At 37.6% G+C, this 23750-nt stretch overlaps 2 long non-coding RNA genes across 8 annotated transcripts in view; both read right to left on the bottom strand.

Annotated features, from left to right (window-relative positions):
* The window catches only part of LOC141388112 (uncharacterized), a 291585-nt gene that overhangs the window by 94784 nt on the left and 173051 nt on the right, over window positions 1–23750 (bottom strand). The window lies entirely within an intron of this gene.
* On the bottom strand, window positions 12587–14185 carry LOC141388113 (uncharacterized). 2 transcript variants are annotated; one of them, XR_012408724.1, is made up of 4 exons: window positions 14011–14185; window positions 13244–13518; window positions 12853–13166; window positions 12587–12783 (listed from the first exon to the last, which is right to left on the bottom strand). It is a non-coding gene; the product is annotated as an uncharacterized lncRNA (long non-coding RNA). The 2 variants fall into 2 exon arrangements; XR_012408725.1 differs by having other exon boundaries at window positions 13244–13436; window positions 14011–14184.

The raw sequence follows: 23750 nt of genomic DNA, 5'->3' as shown, positions 1-23750 counted from the left end.
CGCCCAAACCATAGCAAATAATTGAAATTTGGATTAATAATAATTACCACAAACATTGAATTGTCCCCTTTAAGTTGTAAAATAAACTAAATCAGTGAAATAAACGAATATAAGAAACGGAAAGTGTTGGCTCGAGGAGCTTGTGTTTTTTGCTATTTCTTTTTGGTGGACAAACGCTGTGCGTTTAACAACGATTATTACCTGTCGCTCCCCCTTCCATATTAGCTCGCAGGGGAATCTGTTGTGGCACGCCTACGCTTGAATATCGCGTCGACGGTGACGAAGGTGCAGGTGGACTGAGCTGACCTGGCGTTTGACTCGGCGCGAATGGATGTTTGCTCGGGCTGAGTGCATTTGTTGATATTTTTTGTAAGCTCTCACAAATTGCGTGTAGGGTTTGCTTGGCCTGCGTTTGACTGTGCGCGAATGTATGCTGGCTCTGGCTGAGTGCCTTTGTTAGTGTTTCTATTAGCTCTTACATACTGTATACAAGGTTTGCCTTATTGTTGGCCCTTTTCGTGACAAATAGCTCGTTAGAAAAGAAACGCATATATACGAAGCAAAGGCAAAGTTGAGGTTTGTTGAATTTGTTTTTGTTTTGGCTATGACCACTAGTTAATAAAGTGGTGAATGCGAACAAATTCATTTTGAGACGTCTGGCTCTTGGTCTCTTTGGATAAATATTGGGTTTTGGCTCTGTGTCGCTGCGTTAAGAATTTTGGCTTTTTGTTTGTGAACGCTGTGGACGACCATATGTTAGTCGGTGAATGCATATTTAATGGAAATGGCTTTACACTGTAAATTGAAAAATATTTGATATTTGCGAAGGTGAGAACTTTGGTCTTCGAGGAGAACAACGAATATTGTCCCAATAAAACGAATTATTTGGCTCAATTCCAATTGGATGTTTTTAAATAAAAAACGATGTTTATATGAAATGCATTGGCCTGGCTTTCAATAATCTAACTGGTGTAACAAAATAAAAGGGATTTATTAGAGAACGACTTCTTTTGTTAAATACTTTGGCTCAGCCTGAAAGAAAAAATCACAATCGACAAGAGGATATTCGATTACTTCATAATTGAGTGAGAATTAAAAATATATGGAGTTTTTTGTCGATAATTTTGAATTGATATTGGGAAACTGTTTGTAATTATTTGGCTCTTGGAGTGGATGATGTTGTATGCAATATTTTGAGATTGGTGTACATCGTTGTGGCCATTGTTGGATATTCCCATTGATTCTGACTCATTGGTTCTTTTGGCTCGCTGGGCATAAATTGTTGATTCGTTCCGTTGGGTATTCATTAGTTCTTTTGGCTCGTTGGGCATAATTGGTGGATTCGATCTCGTTGGCTCTTTGTGTGGTTGAGATTGCTTGTTGCGTTACCATATTAGTTTGAGGCATTTGTGGACAGAATTGCGGGTCGTTTTGGGAAGCTGTTGCTGCACAGTGGACTCAAAATAATTTTGTCTCGTATATTTGGTACATAGTTGCGTTTGAATTTTTGGCTCGATTGCGATTTGTGTCATTGGCTTGCGGTGTGGTCGTGAAAGAGTTGAGTGTTGGACTTTCTACGCTAATACTTGAGGTTTGGTTGTTTATTTTGACTCTCGTACGGGTTAATATTTTAATTTAAAATAACTATGGAGGATTTTTTGCTACAATGTGATGAAATCACATCCTTTGAGGAGGATCTAGTGGCGTCGGATGTAACAATTTATAATGAGGCTGCAGTGGAGGCCGAGAAGGATCAACTACAAAGGATATGGGCTGAATGGAGACATGCTTATAAAAAGTGTACAGAAGATCCCGAATGTGCCAAGAAAAATAAGGAAGTTCTCAAGACGAAGAAGAAGGCGGCTCATCAGAGCTATATAAAGTGTACAAGTATCCTAGGAGAGAGGATGGAAAGGTTAAAGTTGTCCCGAGCACTGTTAGTCACAGACCTTCGTCTTCCGTAGTGGTCCCTCCGTGTGATACGGAGGTATTTGAGGGAGATTATCTTTCGTGGCCCAGCTTTCGCGATTTATTCACGGCTGTTTACGCGAACAACAAGAAACTTAGCCCTGTTTAAAAGCTCTTCCATCTTTTCCAAAAGACAAGCGGAGAAGCGAGAGAAATAAATCGCCATATTCCCTTAACGGCGGAAGGGATCACGATTGCCTGGGACAACCTACGCGATCAGTATGAGAACAAGAGAATTTTAGTAAATTCGCAGCTGAGGATTCTGTTTAATTTGGGCCATTGTGGACAAGAGTCTGCTAGTTGTCTCAAGAAGTTACAGCGGGACGTAACCAATTGTATTTTTGTCTTGGAACTCTATAAAATTGACGTCAGGTCGTGAAATCCAATTTTCGTCTACCAATGCTCTTCGAGGATGCCCAAGCTTACGTTGTCTCTATGGGAGCAGTCTTTAGCAAATAAGACTGTGTTGCCCCCATGGGATGAATTGAATAAATTCCTAACGGATAGATATCAGGCGTTGGAGAGTATCGCGGACATATCTTCGGCGAATTGTGCGCAGCCAAGTCAGGGGTCTCGGCCGAAATCAAACCAGTTTGACAGGTTAAAACAATTTAAAGTCCATCACACGAAGGTGAGCGATCCAAAAGTCGTTTGTGTAAAGGGGCGCATACGTTGAAATCTTGTCCAAAGTTCCTGAGCATGGACTTCAGGGGTAGATTGAACATGGTGAAGAGGGAAAATAAATGCTTGAATTGTTTGACTCATGGTCATAGATCGTCGGAATGTAAAGCTCAGTGTTGCCCCAGATGTAGAGGAAAACACCACGTTCTTTTACATAAAGACAAAGGCCCTCAGAATGTTGGCACGAATGTGAATGATTATCCCAATATGTCTCAAGTTGCCATATCAAGTCAAAATGTTGCCTCGGGTACGACAAATTCCGCAAACGGTAGAAATTTTTACACATCCGTGTCAAAGAAAACAATGCTTGCCATGGCGTGGAAGAAATTTTGAAGGATGGGGCCTCATACAGGTTCCGTGCATTGGTTGACCCGTGTTCGGATGACACATTTGTGTCTTCTCGGGTTCTGAGAAGGCTTAAGCTGCCGACAGCTTCGGTCTTTGCAGACATTTCCGGCTTAGGTGGTGAACATCTGACCAAATGCTCAAAGGTTGTCTCAATGACGATTGGCTCTTGTAAAAATTCGTCGTTCGCTCTGGATTTGGAAGCCTACGTTGTCCCAGATATCACTGGAAACATTCCGACTCAGCCGCTGGATGAGATTTCGTTGACTCGACTACCTGAGTTGGATTTGGCGGATCCAAATTTTTATGAAAGTGGCCCAGTTGATGTCTTACTGGGAGGGAATGTCTATCCCATTATTTTGCTCAATGGGGTTAAAAAGGATATTCTTGGCTCGCTATTAACTCAGGAAACGGTGTTTGGGTGGATTTTGACTGTCCCAGCGACAAATTTGGCCGACCGTAAGAGGGTCAGTGTCTCATATTGAACCAGGGTTGAGGTCAAAGATGAGTTGACCAAATTCTGGGAGATTGAGGAAGTTCCCAGAGTACCTGTTGTCTCAGTGGATGACGGTAGGTGTGAGGAGATGTTCCTATCGACTACAATTAGATGCCCTGATGGAAGGTATATGGTGGATTTGCCATTTCGGACAGAGTTGCTGTAACAGCCACCTGTGCCTGTGCGGCAGTAGTTCTACTGTGGACATCATTGTTATTTTTGTTTGTATGCAAAAATATGTGCAAATTGTTGCTGATGTCACTGGTTTGTCCTACAGTACAAAGCAAAGGACCGTTGTCGTTTAGGAAGTTGATGTATTTGTACAAAGTACTGAATAAACGAACACATCGTCTCTGAATATTTATATTAAAAATATGTGGTAATGCTTGATTGTCTATCACCATTGATCGGTTTAATGCATCTTTCTGTGGGCTAAAGGTGGATATTACGGTCGTTTATTATCGTGAAAATATCTCACTTTTATCTGGGTGGTTACAAGATTTTTTTGTTGTTGTGTGTAACCGGATCAATGGTAATGATTTTCCTTAACGTAATCTGTATCCACAACCACAATGTTAACGACACGAATATGTGAATCTAGTACAATACAATAAGCCACCTTAGTATTTGCTTTGCGATTTTTTATATCCATCCATTTGAAACATTATCCCTCAACTTTAAAGACAACTGTAAAAACACTTAAAAACTTGGGTTTATTCATGATCATGGAATCCCCAAATGAATTATTTAGATTCTCGTTGTGAACAATAGAACCACTTGCATTATTCGTTCAGCCACCACCACTTTCAGATATTTGCGTTGTGTGAACAGACTATGACTTTTACCATTTGCAACACTATTATTTCCATATTTTTTACATAATTTCTAGAGGAATAGTTGAAATTATTCATATTTATGACTCTATTGTTATGGTTTGTAATCCTTTGTTGTGAAAATCAACATTATTCCACAAAAGGTAAATAAACGTCTGTCAAATGCACTAAGTGTTGCAAAACGACACCCTAGAAAAAATTATGTTGCCACAACGTTTGGTACAAAATTTAAACTTGGCACATTCATAAAAGGCGATCGAAGTACAACGTATGATGTGTTTTTGGAAATTATTTCACCCTAAATAATATTAATTACATTTTATAAAATACAAATATTCTTTGACTTACGTCAACATTTAAGATTATAATTTTTAACAAATATTCAACAACGCCACCTACATTAACTAGTTACATTACAAATTATCAAACTGAGATGCATAAAATACGATTTGTTGTCACAAACTGTCAGGCGCATGTGGCTTGAGATATTCTTGAATGTCACCTTGCTCATTGAGCGATCATTATAAAAGTTGAAAGCGAAAAGTACAGTTCAAATTTTGTGGTATTATATGTAAAAAGTTAAAGTTTCTTTTTTTTTGAAAAATATATAAGAAAGAAATCGTTCATTTAATTTCTCTGGTACTCCTCATTAAGCCATTGGTCGCTGGAACTTCATTTACAATTTAATTAAATTATATTTATCTAATTACTCGGGTAAGAACATTAATTTCTCTTTTTTCTAACACATCCAATTACCGTACATACATATATTCATCTTTTCGACCCCGATTTTAGAAGTTAAGTAAATTTTGAGTGATATTTGATAATACAAAGTTGAAGTGAAGTGTTAATATAATTTGAAGCCGTATGTTGCAACATCAAAATTTACTTAGAACATGTGAACTATATAGGGGTCGTAAAGTGTAATATGTTCAGACATGAGAATAATGTATACTATTATTTTTTTTAATCTAGGGTATTGTGGTCAAAATTCTGTCAATTTCCCTAGAAACAGATTGGCCACAATACTCCCAAAGTTCTGGCAATACATATTCCCAAAAATCTCATCATCCAAATCCGACACGTGGTAACTCAGCCTATCAAAACCAAAAGAGAATTTTTTGGTTATGTTAAATACCACCAGATGACCACGTGAAAGAGTGAGTACACAAACCACATAACCAGCTTTCATAAAGTTATAACTTTTCGACAAGGGCAAAATGACAAGAATTAAAGAAACCAACAAATAATATCCTAAATTTACATATAAAATATTTTATTCCAAAAAAACAAATTCTAAAAATAACCTATATTGTTCAAATTCAATCAATGCACATGGTGCAGATGTAAACTAGTGTCAAAACGATTAACTATCTTGTTGATTCAAAAGAAAAATTGTTGGAAGTTTAAACACAGGATATACTATTGAAGCATAATTTTAGGCGCTTACTCTTAATGTAAATCTTGTTAATAATATCAAAAACTTCATTATTATCTAGACGAACATAGAAAAGTAACAGAACACTATTTGATCCACAAACGTAAAAAAATACATTTCAAAATATCAATATACGGAATCAAAGCTCCTACAAAATTAATATATATATATATATATATATATATATCTAAAATAAATAAGTTATATTAAAACATATAAATAATTATACTCCTAGTGATAAATCAAATATATTGCCTGTACAGTATTTCATATAAAATAGTTGAATATTCATATGAGTTAACCAAATAGTTTTTTTATTTAAATACCTAATTCTAAATATTTTTGTTTCTTTTTCTATGCATATTCATAAATATTTTATATGGAATATTCTCTATCCACTTTACCTTTATTATCACGCTAATAGTTAAGAAACATTATATTTTAGATGCTAAAAGAAATGAACAAACTTTCAAGAATAAATACCATTATATGAGATATTATGAACAATACCAAAATGTGCTAAAATAATTTAATCATGGACTGAAGGTAATTGTCGGTTGGTTAGTGTATGTTTGGGGTATCTTTGAATAATAATAAATGGAGAGAAGATACCATGGTTGACCACAGAGTCATAAAGGGGTGGGTTCCATTTGAGGCATGTCATCTTAGTCTCACAAAAAGGGGAATCTAACATCATTCACTTCAAAGTATGAAAGCAAGAAAACAGTAAGTTGTAATGCATCCGTCAACTATTTGATTTTCTCTTATTTCATGTAAATTTAGAGTTTCAGTATATTATTAAAAATAATAATCATGGTACAAAATAACAATGAAATTAAATGTACAATCAGTCGGAGAAACAACCCCCCCATCCGGCGAGCTTAGCCGAAGCCTAGTCCACCATGTACCATCTCCGCACCATAGGATTGTCACATTTATGGCGCCCAACGTGGGGCAACTTTTCTGATTCTACATAGCCCAAGCCCTTTCATGAGACCTTATCTCCACTTCGGTATCCCAGAAGGTTATATCTACAACCATGCTGAGTAGTAACGAAAGGTAGATATTGTCAAATTGAGGGTTACCAATCGAGGAAAGAAATACCTTTACGGAAGGAATCGTATAACTAGGCTATACAGCAAACCATATACTTGTTGCTTTCTCAAAATAGTATTTATATCCCTTGAGTGGTATAATACAATTATTTTTTACCAAATTGCATTACAATTTGTCTTCAGAAAAATATAAAAAAACAAATACAACTTTAAAAGTGAATGGTTTGTTTTTACGTTTTTGTAAAAAAATACAAAAAAACAATTAAGATACTACATACAATTCATATTTCTAGGTAATTGTTTTTCTAAATTAAGTTAGAAAAAAATAATAATTTAGAAAAATAAATAATTGTATTTAGATTTCCCAATAAAACAAAATGTTGATTTGTTATAAATTTGCATAAATTGACTAACTTATCCGACAATTCAAACATTCAGTCCAAAATCTCTTATGAAAATCAATTGCTAAAGAAAATATAATACATTAAAAAATATATATACGTCATCAAAAACATAAATAGTTCCAAAATTTCGTTACTAAAAAAACAAAACAAAATATTATTTAAATTGTACATCATTAAGAAATGTATTTTTTTTAGTTTATTATTTAGTAAACAAATATATTTTTAAGATATACAAATATACTTTCACAACGCTAAGCAATATTACATTCATATTGCAAATATATTTAATTAAAATTTCCAACATTTTAACCTAAAACATATCGTTTAATAAGAAAACATTAGTTAAATAAAATCGTTAAATCGTTTAATAAGAAAACATTAGTTAAATACTCTGTGCAATTTGTCATAAAATTGTACATTGACATTATAATTTGGTCCTACTTGTCAAAATGGCTAGCAAGAATTCTGCGAATGCAACCAAAAGATCTTCAGATCGAATAGCTAGTAAAAACGCTGCTGGTACTTCCAATGCTACCAATAATATACCTGGCAATTTTCTTTCATTTCCTGGTGTTTCCATGAATACTAATAATACCCCTACAGATTTTCTTTCATTACCTGGTACTTCCAATAATACCACTGCAGATTTTGCCTCATTACCTCATAACGCTGAAAGTAATAATAATAATATGAACAATTCTTCGACATCTGCACCAGATGTAAACAGAACTATTGTCGATACAGGGATACCACCGCTTATGTCGATTACAGTTCCACCACCAATAGGACATCAAACTACTTCTTCTCCTGGACCTCAGTTCAGCAGTTTAGCTGCTCAAGAAGTCCGAAGAGAGTATGAGGAATCTAGACTACCACCTATAACAGAGAATGTTAATTTAGAGGCCTCTATAAGTAGTAGGCATGGTCCAAGTCTTCGAGACTTTATTGATGCTGCTGTCAGAGTATCCCAGTCAAATACTTTAAAGACATTAGAAGATAAATTAGCGTTAATGGTCCCTCAAGTGGTAAGAAATTCGTTAGAATCGATGAGAAATGAAACATTTAATAGCACTCAACAACAGATCAGAGGTGATCAATCACATAATAGACCATATCCTCAATACCCCACTAGTCAGTACCAACAACAGCAAAGTCAGCAAAATATACCAAATGCTTCTAGAGAACACATTTCTCACAATTATAACCAAAACATTGCGATGGGTTATAGTAAACCCATAACTCCTCTACAGCTTCAAAAGTGGGGGCTGAAATTTGATGGATCTTCCAAATCAATAAGTATAGAAGAATTTGTCTTTAGAGCTGAAGCTCTTAGAGTAGATTACAATTGCCCTTGGGATGTGTTTGTTAAGGGATTTCACCACCTGTTATCTGGAAGAGCACACGATTGGCTTTGGCAATTTCGCCAACAAAATATTTACTGCGATTGGGATCATCTGAAATATAATCTCATAAAGAAGTTTCGAAGTTTCGAAAGCGACTTCGAAATTCAGAGGAAGATTATTGAACGTAGGCAGATGCCTTCAGAAAATGCAGATGTGTTCATCTCTGACATAATTCGACTCAAGAATCAGATGAGATTTCCGATCCACGAGTATGAGATTGTAAAAATAATTAAAGATAACCTGAAAGAAGGATTAGTTCAATTAATCTACCCAAAGAATATCGAGACGATTGATGAACTCATAGAAGAATGCAAACGAGCCGAAGTTAATATAGCCAAACGTGTTGCATATCGGCAACAGCAATCTAATTTCAGACGTTTACATGAGCTCGATTTCCAACAAAATGAGTGTATTGACCAAAATTATGAAGTCGAGGCATTGATTAATACTGCAGGTCAAACAAAACAAACAATTTGTTGGAACTGCAAAAAGAACGGCCATAACTTCATAGATTGCACATTAGAGCAGAGAAACGTTTTCTGCTATAAGTGTGGGTTCGACGGGGTAACGTCACCCAATTGCCCAAATTGCGTGGGAAACCAGAACAGGAGCATGGGGAAATCTGGGGCCCCATGTTCACCCAAAAAACCAGCCCAGTAACATTTCATACCAAAACGTTATTAAATCATAATGATAATATTACAATATACAATACGCCACATACACCAACAAAAAATGTAAAAGAAATTATTCCTTACAAACAACGATTACAATTATATAACAAAAGAAGGGAAGAAATATTTAAGGACTTTAAACCTACTTTAAGTAAAAAAGTCAGTAAAGCTAGGATAGGATATACACGTAGGAAACAGGAAAGAAAGGAAATTGCATCCACATGTATACAAATAGAAAACGACATTAGGCCATATATGACCGTTAAATTAAATGATGTAGAAATCACGGGGTTAATGGACAGCGGTGCTTCCGTTAGCTGCCTGGGCCAAAATTGCATTGAAAATGCTAAAAAGATGAAAGCTGAAATCTTAAATTTCAAATCATCTATAAAAACTGCGGATGGCAAACATCAGCAAATTATAGGAAAGATCAAGGCCATAGTAAGATGTGGAAACAAAGTGCAGAATATGACTTTTTATTTGGTTCCAAACCTCAAACAAAATTTAATACTAGGTTATGATTTTTGGAAGCATTTAAACATTAAAATTTCGTTAGAACCAGAAATTGGTGAAATTGTAGCTGAGGAGGAAGGTGATAGGAAGATGCATACCTTAACATATGAACAAAATATAGTTCTAGAAAATGCAAAATTTTCATTTCGGTGTTACACCAAACACGGTTTGGGCAAAACCCATCTGGAGCAACATATCATAGATATTGGGAATGCTCCGCCAAAAAAGATGAGGTATTACCCTATAAGCCCTGCCGTTCAAAAATTTATGTGTGAAGAGCTAGATCGAATGCTCGATCTAGACGTGATTGAAATAGCCAAAAACGCCGAATGGAATAATAGGGTCACCCTCATAATCAAGCCAAACAAAAATCGGTTATGCCTGGATGCAAGGGAACTTAATAAAGTTACCCGAAAGGACGCTTATCCGCTACCGAATATTGACGGTCTTTTGGCGAGACTCGGTGACACCTATTATATTTCAGCTATAGATCTCAAGGACGCATTCTGGCAAATTCCTCTGGAGGAGTCCAGTCGCCCCTTGACGGCTTTCACAGTCCAGGGAAGGCCTCATTACCAATTCAAGGTAATGCCCTTTGGACTGTGTAATGCTGCTCAAAGGATGTGTCGACTTATGGACAAAGTGATTCCTCCAGAGTTGAAAGACCGGGTGTTTGTGTACCTTGATGATCTGCTGATTGTGTCGCAAAACTTCGAGGAACACATTAATATGTTAAGGATAGTAGGAAGTCAGTTAACAAACGCGGGACTTACCATCAATATGGAAAAGAAGTATCTGGGGTATATTGTTGGAGCCGGGAAATTGAAACCCGACCCCAGCAAAATTGAAGCTATAGTCAACATCAAACCCCCTAAGAACCAAAAAGATGTACGCAAATTCCTTGGCACAGTCGGATGGTACCGTAGGTTCATCCACGACTTTTCCACATTGACCGCTTCATTGACAGATACGTTAAAAAAGTCCCCCAAGTTTGTTATGACATCACAGGCAATGGAGTCCTTTGAGAAGCTTAAAGAATGCTTAGTGTCCAGTCCAGTACTGTCCAGTCCGGATTTTTCGAGGCCCTTTTTCGTTCAGTGTGACGCCTCGAACGTTGGAGTGGGTGCTGTTTTGTTCCAGAAGGATGATGAGGATGGAGAACATCCAATAGAATACTTCTCAAAAAAACTAAACAGTGCCCAGAGAAATTACTCCACGACCGAAAAGGAATGTTTAGCCGTATTATTAGCCATAGAACGATTCAGACAGTACATTGAACTAATGGAGTTTACCGTCATTACGGATCACTCGAGCCTACAATGGCTTATGAGGCAAAAGGATCTAAATGGACGACTGGCTAGATGGAGCCTTAAACTCCAAGGCTACCGATTTTCAATTGAGCATAGAAAGGGAACACAAAATGTGGTCCCGGATATGTTGTCACGGTTGGACATGGAGGAAATTTCCTCTGATGTAACAGCTATTCTTAACCTTGACTCGGATGACTTTAAAAATGCATCCTACTTAACACTCATTAACACCATTGAGGAAAACAAGGATCGTCTTCCTGATCTTAAGGTTAGTGAGGGCATTGTTTACAAAAGAGTAAAGTTTAATAGCCAGGACATTGAAAGCGAAGACGAGTGCTGGAAAATATGGGTACCAGATAGTCTTACAAATACCATTATAAAAAGATCCCATGAAGCTAGTACATGTCATGGTGGCATTGGAAAAACCCTGCACAACATACGACAGTTTTTCTTTTGGCCGTCAATGGTATTACAAATAAAAAATTTCATCAATACATGCGTTACATGCAAAGAAACTAAACACTCAAAACAAGTGCTAAGGCCACCCATGGGAAGTGAAGTGTTAACACAACGTCCATTTCAAAAAGTTTATGTAGACTTTTTAGGCCCATATCCAAGGACAAAATCTGGCAAAGCCTATATATTCATTGTTCTTGATCATAAAACAAAATTCGTGTTATTAAGAGCTATGGGAAAAGCTACAGTGGACCATGTAAATAAGTTTCTTATAGATGAACTTTTCTTTAAATTTGGAGTCCCAGAATATATTCATTCGGACAATGGTAAGCAATTTACCTCCGAAGCATTTAAAGGCTTGCTAAAAACCTTCGGCATAAAACACATCCGCACTGCAATACACGCACCACAGGCAAATGCCAGTGAACGTGTTAATCAAACCATCCTAAGCAGTATCAGAAGCTATCTGCAATCTGATCAATCGAAATGGGACGAGAACTTGTCTAAGATAGAAGCTGCGTTACGATCCACTATTCACTCCTCTATAGGCACATCGCCATATTTTGCCTTGACAGGCTATAATATGATCACTCATGCCGATGCATATGCCATCTTAAAAAAGTTAAATGCCTTAGAGGATGGAGAAATTCGTGTTTTACCACAGTCCGATAAAATGCAGTTATTGCATAAAAAAATTAATGATAAACTCCATCAAGCATATGAGAGGAATGTCAAATCGTACAATAGAAGAAGTCGTAACGTCGTTTATAGACCTGGTCAAGAAATATACAGAAAGAATTTCGTCCAAAGTAATTTTGTAAAGGGCATAAATGCCAAGTTTTGTAAGCCCTGGCTAAAATGTCGTGTAAGAAAGGCCTTAGGTAACTGTTATTATGAAATAGAAAACCTAAAAGGTAACCTTATAGGCACTTTCCATGCTCAGCATTTGAAACAATAGCCAGATAAACCCGCAAAACAAACCACCAAATTCAAACACAAAACTATTGTTAACATTTTATTCACTACTTCCATTCGTTTGTTTATTTTTGTTGAAGTACATGTAGAAGAAAGGAGAGGACCAAATGATTTTAAAATTCAGGACAAACATTCCATTTCAAATTGTCATCCACATTTATTGATGAAATTAACCAGCAATGATAATGACAGTTAACGTATTGCTCCAATTTTCTCTTTTCCAATACTTTATCTGGAAAGAAAGAAGCGAATGCACAAAATGACACAAGAAAATTCACACACAAGTCGGAATAGAACTTACATTTTCTTCTTTGTACAAACAGCACACATTGGCAATAAGTTAACATACATGGGCAACATATCACACCCATAGAATGTTTCCCCTTTCCTTTCTGTCGAATGAAAATAGTTTCGCAAGGTCCTTCATTCAAAACAAATAATATTCACAACGACTTTCTATTTTGGATATTGAAGTTACATAGCTATAGATTTTCAAGTGATGATATCAAACCAGTATGCCTTCATTGTTGTTTATATATGTACATATGTAAGTATGTATGTTGGAAATGCTATTATGTCAATTACTCCTACAGAGATTCACAAGTATACTGGGACCTTTTAAAACAAAACGGAATGATTATACGAAATGGTCAATTAAAGAGTAAAATGCATATCAAATTATAAGTATTTACCTTGGACGTCAGTGCAAAGCAAAACGTAGTATCAAAGTCCCAACTTTTTTATGTTTCACAGGCTACACAAAAACAGTTGGGTTTGTAACAGCCACCTGTGCCTGTGCGGCAGTAGTTCTACTGTGGACATCATTGTTATTTTTGTTTGTATGCAAAAATATGTGCAAATTGTTGCTGATGTCACTGGTTTGTCCTACAGTACAAAGCAAAGGACCGTTGTCGTTTAGGAAGTTGATGTATTTGTACAAAGTACTGAATAAACGAACACATCGTCTCTGAATATTTATATTAAAAATATGTGGTAATGATTGATTGTCTATCACCATTGATCGGTTTAATGCATCTTTCTGTGGGCTAAAGGTGGATATTACGGTCGTTTATTATCGTGAAAATATCTCACGTTTATCTGGGTGGTTACAAGATTTTTTTGTTGTTGTGTGTAACCGGATCAATGGTAATGATTTTCCTTAACGTTATCTGTATCCACAACCACAATGTTAACGACACGAATATGTGAATCTAGTACAATACAATAAGCCACCTTAGTATTTGCTTTGCGATTTTTTATATCCATCCATTTGAAACATTATCCCTCAACTTTAAAGACAACTGTAAAAACACTTAAAAACTTGGGTTTATTCATGATCATGGAATCCCCAAATGAATTATTTAGATTCTCGTTGTGAACAATAGAACCACTTGCATTATTCGTTCAGCCACCACCACTTTCAGATATTTGCGTTGTGTGAACAGACTATGACTTTTACCATTTGCAACACTATTATTTCCATATTTTTTACATAATTTCTAGAGGAATAGTTGAAATTATTCATATTTATGACTCTATTGTTATGGTTTGTAATCCTTTGTTGTGAAAATCAACATTATTCCACAAAAGGTAAATAAACGTCTGTCAAATGCACTAAGTGTTGCAAAACGACACCCTAGAAAAAATTATGTTGCCACAACGTTTGGTACAAAATTTAAACTTGCCACATTCATAAAAGGCGATCGAAGTACAACGTATGATGTGTTTTTGGAAATTATTTCACCCTAAATAATATTAATTACATTTTATAAAATACAAATATTCTTTGACTTACGTCAACATTTAAGATTATAATTTTTAACAAATATTCAACAACGCCACCTACATTAACTAGTTACATTACAAATTATCAAACTGAGATGCATAAAATACGATTTGTTGTCACAAACTGTCAGGCGCATGTGGCTTGAGATATTCTTGAATGTCACCTTGCTCATTGAGCGATCATTATAAAAGTTGAAAGCGAAAAGTACAGTTCAAATTTTGTGGTATTATATGTAAAAAGTTAAAGTTTCTTTTTTTTTGAAAAATATATAAGAAAGAAATCGTTCATTTAATTTCTCTGGTACTCCTCATTAAGCCATTGGTCGCTGGAACTTCATTTACAATTTAATTAAATTATATTTATCTAATTACTCGGGTAAGAACATTAATTTCTCTTTTTTCTAACACATCCAATTACCGTACATACATATATTCATCTTTTCGACCCCGATTTTAGAAGTTAAGTAAATTTTGAGTGATATTTGATAATACAAAGTTGAAGTGAAGTGTTAATATAATTTGAAGCCGTATGTTGCAACATCAAAATTTACTTAGAACATGTGAACTATATAGGGGTCGTAAAGTGTAATATGTTCAGACATGAGAATAATGTATACTATTATTTTTTTTAATCTAGGGTATTGTGGTCAAAATTCTGTCAATTTCCCTAGAAACAGATTGGCCACAATACTCCCAAAGTTCTGGCAATACATATTCCCAAAAATCTCATCATCCAAATCCGACACGTGGTAACTCAGCCTATCAAAACCAAAAGGGAATTTTTTGGTTATGTTAAATACCACCAGATGACCACGTGAAAGAGTGAGTACACAAACCACATAACCAGCTTTCATAAAGTTATAACTTTTCGACAAGGGCAAAATGACAAGAATTAAAGAAACCAACAAATAATATCCTAAATTTACATATAAAATATTTTATTCCAAAAAAACAAATTCTAAAAATAACCTATATTGTTCAAATTCAATCAATGCACATGGTGCAGATGTAAACTAGTGTCAAAACGATTAACTATCTTGTTGATTCAAAAGAAAAATTGTTGGAAGTTTAAACACAGGATATACTATTGAAGCATAATTTTAGGCGCTTACTCTTAATGTAAATCTTGTTAATAATATCAAAAACTTCATTATTATCTAGACGAACAAAGAAAAGTAACAGAACACTATTTGATCCACAAACGTAAAAAAATACATTTCAAAATATCAATATACGGAATCAAAGCTCCTACAAAATTAATATATATATATATATATATCTAAAATAAATAAGTTATATTAAAACATATAAATAATTATACTCCTAGTGATAAATCAAATATATTGCCTGTACAGTATTTCATATAAAATAGTTGAATATTCATATGAGTTAACCAAATAGTTTTTTTATTTAAATACCTAATTCTAAATATTTTTGTTTCTTTTTCTATGCATATTCATAAATATTTTATATGGAATATTCTCTATCCACTTTACCTTTATTATCACGCTAATAGTTAAGAAACATTATATTTTAGATGCTAAAAGAAATGAACAAACTTTCAAGAATAAATACCATTATATGAGATATTATGAACAATACCAAAATGTGCTAAAATAATTTAATCATGGACTGAAGGTAATTGTCGGTTGGTTAGTGTATGTTTGGGGTATCTTTGAATAATAATAAATGGAGAGAAGATACCATGGTTGACCACAGAGTCATAAAGGGGTGGGTTCCATTTGAGGCATGTCATCTTAGTCTCACAAAAAGGGGAATCTAACATCATTCACTTCAAAGTATGAAAGCAAGAAAACAGTAAGTTGTAATGCATCCGTCAACTATTTGATTTTCTCTTATTTCATGTAAATTTAGAGTTTCAGTATATTATTAAAAATAATAATCATGGTACAAAATAACAATGAAATTAAATGTACAATCAGTCGGAGAAACAACCCCCCCATCCGGCGAGCTTAGCCGAAGCCTAGTCCACCATGTACCATCTCCGCACCATAGGATTGTCACATTGCCTTTCTCAATCTCGTCCAAATCAAGTCGATATGTGGCCCTATCGCAATTTTTGCGAAACGAATTGTCGTTGGCCCAAAATCCCGAGCGGAAAGGGAATTACGATGAGGTGATTCTGGAATATTTGGCTCTAGGTCATATGGAGAAGGTCCAAGGTTTAGTGGATTACCAGGACTGTTATTATTTGCCTCATCATGGAGTTTTTAAGCCCGAAAGTGCGACGACGAAGCTGAGAGTGGTATTTAATGCTTCTTGTCCTTCGGTGGGAGGAAGGAGTTTAAATGATGCGCTGTATGTTGGCCCTACTTTGCATAAGGACATTGTTTCTTTGGTCCTAAATTGGAGGATATATAAATACGCCTTCAATGCGGATATCACCAAAATGTATCGTCAGAAATGGGTGAATCCTGAGCATAGGAAATATCAGCGTATATTGTTTAGGCCCACTCCAGAGGATAAAATTGCAGATTACCAGCTAAAAACAGTGACGTTTGGCGTCAATTGCGCTCCTTATTTGGCCCTTAGGACGCTTCTAAAGCTTGCGGATGATGAGGAATATCGTTTTCCTGTTGGCTCGAAAATTTTGCGAAACAACATGTATGTTGATGACGCTTTGGTAGGCGTACATACTGTCCCGAAGGGTATAAAGGCACGAAATTCATTAATTAACATTCTAAGGTCCGCTGGCTTCGAGTTGAGAAAGTGGGCGTCGAATTTCAGGGAAATCTTGTAAGGTTTGGCTCGTTCTGATCTGCTTAGTGATTAATTTTTGGAACTAGGGGATAAAAGTTCTGCGAAAACGTTGGGCATTCGCTAGAACGCTTCTACGGATTCCTTCTATTTCGTAATGGACAAAATAGAGGAAAGGAGCTTTTACACCAAGAGACAGGTGCTTTCAATTATTGCCAAAATTTTTGACCCGTTGGGATGGCTCTCGCCGATAGTTGTCACTGCTAAAATTCTGATGCAACAGTTGTGGCTGGATGATATTGGATGGGACGATCCTTTGAAGCCCCTTTCACTACTAAATTGGAAAGCTTTTGTCTCACGTTGGGAAGGAATAGGGCAGATCAGTATTCCTCGATGGGTGAGATATTTCCCAAATAGCAAGATTGAATTGCATGGTTTTTGTGACTCATCTGAGTCGGCGTATGCGGCAGCTTTATACCTGAGGGTAGAAGATGGAGGTTCTGTTGTCTCTAACTTATTGGTTGCTAAGTCCAAGGTTGCCCCGTTGAAAAGAAATTCGTTGCCTCGTTTGGAGCTTTGCGGCGCTCTCCTCCTCGCAGAGTTAGTTGACTCAGTTGTCCCACAGTTGGATCTCCCAAAGGCCACTTTGACGGCCTGGTCGGATTCGACCATAGTTTTGTCTTGGCTCAAGAAACCTTCGTATAGTTGGACAACGTTTGTTGCCAACAGGGTTGCTGTGTTCCAAGAGAAGATTGGTAATGATTGGCGTCATGTGCCAACTAATGATAACCCGGCAGATTTGGCAACCCGGGGGCGGACTCCTTCTGAGCTGAAGGAATCTTTTTTGTGGTGGCACGGACCAAGTTGGCTCACGCTGAAGAAAGGCGAATGGCCCAGTTGCCCTTCTGTACCCGAAACCACCCTTGAAGCAAAACTGGTAAAGGTACATCTTGCTCAATATGCCGTCCCAGATGACGTTCTAGCACGGTTTTCTCGTTTGCCGACCGCTGTTCACGCTATAGCGTATGTGTTCCGCTTTTTTCGCCGGACGCACTCGTCTACTAAGAAGTTGGCCCATGTTGATACGGTCCGTTTGTCGGCAGAAGAGATAGCTTTCGCACGGTCCCGGTTGATGTCGATGTCCCAAAGAATTCATTTCCCCCAAGAGTATGATTGTCTCAGCAGAAAGCTGCCGCTCGATTCGGGCAGCCCTCTTTTGTCCTTGAACACGTTCCTTGACCGCCATCAGCTTATCCGTGCAAACGGGCGCTTGGGAAATACGTTGTCTCTGCCGTACGATGAGCGGCATCCGATTATCCTGGCATACAGCAGCCGGTTCTCGGAGCTCTATGTGGACCACATCCACCTGCTGACCAATCACGGCGGCATTCAGTTGACTCTAGCCACGACGAGGCTCGAGTGTTGGATCATCCGAGGGAAGAATCTCGTGAAAAATCGCTACCGCAGGTGCGTCAAGTGCGTTATGGCTCAGAAGAAGCGTCAAGCTCAACTAATGGCGGCTCTGCCTCCTGAGAGGACAACCTTTAGCAGGCCATTTGCCACCTCAGGTGTTGATTTCGCTGGCCCGTTCGAGATCAAAACGTTTAATGGTCGTGGTTGTCGATTGTCAAAAGGTTACATATGCCTATTCGTGTGCTTCGTCACGAAGGCTATCCACCTTGAGCCCGTAAGCGAACTCTCCACCCCCGCTTTCTTAGCTGCGTTGTCCCGATTTGTCTCTCGACGTGGGTGTCCTCTCCACATCTACTCGGATAATGGCAAAAACTTTGTCGGCGCCGATCGAGAGATCCGAAGGACGAGGCTATCGTGAAGTATGGGTTCCAGAAGCTGGAGTGGCACTTCATCCCCGCCGCAGCGCCTCACATGGGTGGGCTTTGGGAGGCGGGGGTGAAAAGTTGTAAGACCCACTTGAAGAAGATGGCGGGTCAAGTCCGCCACACGTTCGAGGAGTTTGCCACGATTTTGGCCCGCATCGAAAGTTGTCTCAATTCGCGGCCCCTTAGTCCTTTGTCCCACAACGTCGATGATCTCGGTGCATTAACTCCGGGACATTTCCTCATCGGAGGACCGCTTCTTGTACCAGCAGAGCCAGAGCAGGCCGAGAAGACGTCTCTGCAAAACCGCTGGAGGCGGCTGCAGTTGTTGACCCAGGAGTTCTGCGAGCGTTGGAAGTCTGAGTACCTCAAGGAGCTACACAAGAGGACGAAGTGGAAGAGGTCTCAGAGCGATCTACGATTGGATGATTTGGTGGCGCTTCACAACGACTCTATGGCTTCAAACGAATGGCGGCTAGGTTGCGTCATAAAGATATACCGCGGGCCTGATGATCGCGTCCGGGTCGTGGACCTGCGGACTCAGAACGGGGTCATCTCTAGTCCTGTTCACAAGCTTGTTTTGCTCCCTCGCCCAGAATAGTTGTCCCAGGTTCCCAGTCCAGCCAATGTTGTCCCACAAAGTTGTCTCGGTAGCTGTCATCACTAACTTATTGCACATTATCTATTGCAGATGGCCTACAATGAGGAGTATCTATGTCCCTTTTGTCACGCGCGCCACGGCTTGAGGAAGTGCCGCACCTTCCTCCAAATGACGCCAAATCAGAAGCCTCTATACGTGACACTCCAGCGCTACTGCGAGAACTGCCTGGGCATGTCCCACCAGGGGGCGGACTGCCCATTGCAGGAGAGTTGCAGGAAATGCCAACTACGCCACCACACTAGACTCCACGCCCTCGAGGAAGACAGGTATGAATGGCTCAAAAAGACGGCGGAGATGTTTATACATATACCGGGCATAATTGATACGCCGATAAAGGTGCGGGCGTACCTTAATCCCTTGAAAACCCGGAGCACCATCCGGTTCGGCGGCCCCTTGCCTGCATACCGGCCGGAATTCGGGGCCTTTGTCCGGGTGGTGATGTCGTCGGTCCGGAACCGGGTGCTCACATACACGGCCACTTTGAGAACGTACCGGAAAGGGCCACGCACGATGGCCCGCCGTTCCCTTGATTTGCGTTGCCTTAAAGGGCTTTACCCGAAGCCAGAGGTAGCCGACCAGAGCCTCTTTCGACCTGGGCCAATAAATATCGTCTTAGGCTGTGATGCCGCGGAGGGCATCTTCATGGGGTTGCCGGTTTTTCATCCTGACTTACCATACGCCCAGAAGACCATCTTCGGATGGACGTTTTTCGGGGAGGCGCACCTCAACCTTGTTTAAAGCAGCACCTCGACATACTTACACTAGTTGGCCCGAGTACCTTAGCGTTCGCAGGGGTTCCAACTTCATCCTAACTCGATCTCACAACGAAGGCTGGAACGTTGGACAATGAAGCTGTACTAAATGAATTACCACTATTTGTTATTTTAGTTGCCCTAAGCAATTAATAATTATTATTATTATTACTTTTTTTGTTTTTTCATGTTGCCTCTTAAAGTCAACAATACGTGCATACGTTATTTAAGTTGAATTCGTCCCAAGGGTGGAGGATGGACACGCCAGAAATGAACAAAACACGCTAAAAAGCGACATTTGTCGGTCCATCGTCTGCCCCTCCACCACAGTGCAGAATTAATATATTTGTTTACGTTTTCTTTTAAGTTTCATTGGCCCTTCTTATTATAACTGAGTCTCTCTATTTTAGTTTTAGTTGGCGCGCACTACTTTCTTCTTCCAATTTGATGAATTTGTTTTGTTTTGGCTCTGGTTTTCCCTCCTTCTGTCTCTCCTCGCGACGTACGTACATACGACTTGTTGTGAGCATAAGACACACACGGCTACATGTCGACCGGTTCTGAGAGCGCACCGTGTAAAGGACAGAGTGCGAAACAGAAGGAGGGAGAACTTTACCACCGTGAAGGAAGAGGTTGGTGTTTTTTAACTTTATTCGTTTTTCTACTGTCATCCAGTAAATTTGTGCGTGAGCCAACGATCGTTTGTGTAAACATTAAAAAGTTCAAGCTTGTAATAATCGACAGTATTTTGATAGCACTTGTAATTAATATTGATTCGCCTAAACCATAGCAAATAATTGAAATTTGGATTAATAATAATTACCACAAACATTGAATTGTCCCCTTTAAGTTGTAAAATAAACTAAATCAGTGAAATAAACGAAAATAAGAAACGGAAAGTGTTGGCTCGAGGAGCTTGTGTTTTTTGCTATTTCTTTTTGGTGGACAAACGCTGTGCGTTTAACAACGATTATTACCTGTCGCTCCCCCTTCCATATTAGCTCGCAGGGGAATCTGTTGTGGTGCAGGTGGACTGAGCTGGCCAGGGACGAATACCTCCGTGGTGGCCAGCTTTAGGAAGGTTGGGTAAGTGGCCCAAACAATGGGAAATAATTTGACCTCGAGCGTGATCATCAACTTGCTAAATGGCTTCTAGCTAAATATGCTGGAAAAGACATAAGTCCACGGCTCCAACGATGGTTAATCGAACTAGGAGAGTATAATTTTAAAATTGAATATATAAAAGGGAAAAGTAACTATATAGCTGACTTTCTTAGCAGAATAAACTACGACACAGGAGACATAAATGTAATTGATGGTAAGACTTGGATGGTAAGACTTGTCACTCTCAGGAAGAAAATTTCAATGACTGTTTTCCATTCCTAGAAACTGTTGTTAACAGAATCAGAACGCAAATAATCCTAGTTGAGAAGAAAACAAACAGCGTTCTTACAGTCTTTCAAAATAAAGGAATTTTTATTAATAAAACAGATATCGAACAAAATAAAGTTGCAATAGTACTTTAGGAGTATTTGAAAAAAATAAACATTAGAATATTCTCTAAGATACGTGACTTTTATTACAATAAGCTTCAAAAAATTATAATCGAGGAATTTTCTAGAAGCGCTAACATCAAATTTGTTAGAACCTCATATTTTGAAACTGAAGTCTCCCTTGTCCCATCTGGGATGTTTGTGGAACAATTATTATATATTATAAATCATACCCCCTGCGAAGGAATACAATTCAGAATATAAAATCCTCAATTGAAGCATGTTATTCATAAAGTTTTATAAAATTGTCGCATATGTTCATCAGCAAAATACGATAGACATCCAATTAAACCAAAATTCCAAATTACTGAAACTCCTAATACAATTAATGAAATTATACACGTCGACACCTATACTAACACAAAGAATTCGTTCATAATTTTTATTGACAAATTCTCAAAACATGTAGTATGTTCCCACCTACCTGACAGAAATAGTCGGACGATTGTCCGGAAGACACAAGAATTTATAGCCATAAAAGGCAAAATCAAGAAATTCGTTTTCGATAATGAATTTTAATCTAACAACGTTATTGAATACTTATCCACTGAAGGAATTGAATATCATATTACACAGGCAAATAGTCACACTGGAAATTCAAAGATTGAATAATACTATAACAGAAAGAATTAGAGCTAATAATTTAGAAGAAAATTTGCCAATAACAGATCAAATGACAAAAGCAATATCATGTTACAATAACACTTACCATAGCTCGATAAAATGCACTCCCTTGGAAGCACAATATGGAAAAGTTAATTCCGAAGTTATTAGAAATAAAGCGAATAAAGATTAGTAAGATTATGAGAAAACTAGGAAAACTGGATACACAAAAAACTATAAAAGCGTAAGACATAAAGAAGAACCCAAGTTTCGTAGAAAAGAACTTGACAATATTCACCCTATGAACATCAAAAGGCAATTAAAACATGAAACAAGGCCAGAGCCTACTAAAACAAATTAAATTTTATTCCAAAGTTGAGCAATTTTTATAAAATACCATTTTCAGATGTTGTTAATAACATTTTTGCTGCTTTCAATTTCCAAACCGGCAACTTCATCCCTACTGATAAAGCCAGTCATGAACAACAATGGATTTGTTTACGTCCCTATACGAGACGAGAGAATCGCTAATGAAAAAGCAATAATTCTAAACGTAATCGATCCCCAACAAATTTACCTTGTAGTCTACCAGATTGCCCAAAATATTAAAGAAATTAAAGGTCAAAATGAATATTGAGCTAGAAACTCTTAAATCAAAAATTCATTGGATAATTCCTTTAAACAGGATAAAATGAGAATTGATAAATATTATAGGAACAGCTCAAAAATGGCTCTTTGGAGTCATGGACGACGACGATAGGCAAAACATTCTTAATCATAACAATAATCATCATCTAATAGAAACTGTGAACAGACAAATTTAAATTAATAATAATAACACTTCGTATCTACCTTTTGTTCTGTTCGGACGTGTTTGAAATTCGCTCTGAAAAGTTCCTAAATATTTCGCTTTTTAAGCAAAAATAAAATCAGTAATTGTCTCTACAATAATCGCAACAACCCACGAAATCGAATAATCATTCGTTGCCTACACATACTGACGGCAAACGCAGTGAATTTGTGAAAAATACATACGACAATTGGCTGTAAATTTGATATTTGTTTTTGTGAGTAAACAAAACAAAGCAAACAAAACTACTCCTATACATACACACACACAAATAAACGACACTCTGTCACCTGTTATTGCTGTGTTATCATTACCGTTATTACCCAATCTGCTTCTTTCACCTGGTTGTTGAATTAGATAAACACTTCTCACCACAATAGTTACCATCAATTTGTCCACATCAATTTACAGTGGGTCAAAAAAAAACATATAATACATTTTG

The sequence above is a fragment of the Musca autumnalis genome, unplaced genomic scaffold (assembly GCF_047663935.1).
Source record: "Musca autumnalis isolate F117 unplaced genomic scaffold, ASM4766393v1 scaffold_6, whole genome shotgun sequence".
Lineage (NCBI taxonomy): Eukaryota > Metazoa > Arthropoda > Insecta > Diptera > Muscidae > Musca > Musca autumnalis.
Note: the sequence above shows the minus strand (reverse complement) of the source record. Positions and strands in the feature narration are given on the sequence as shown.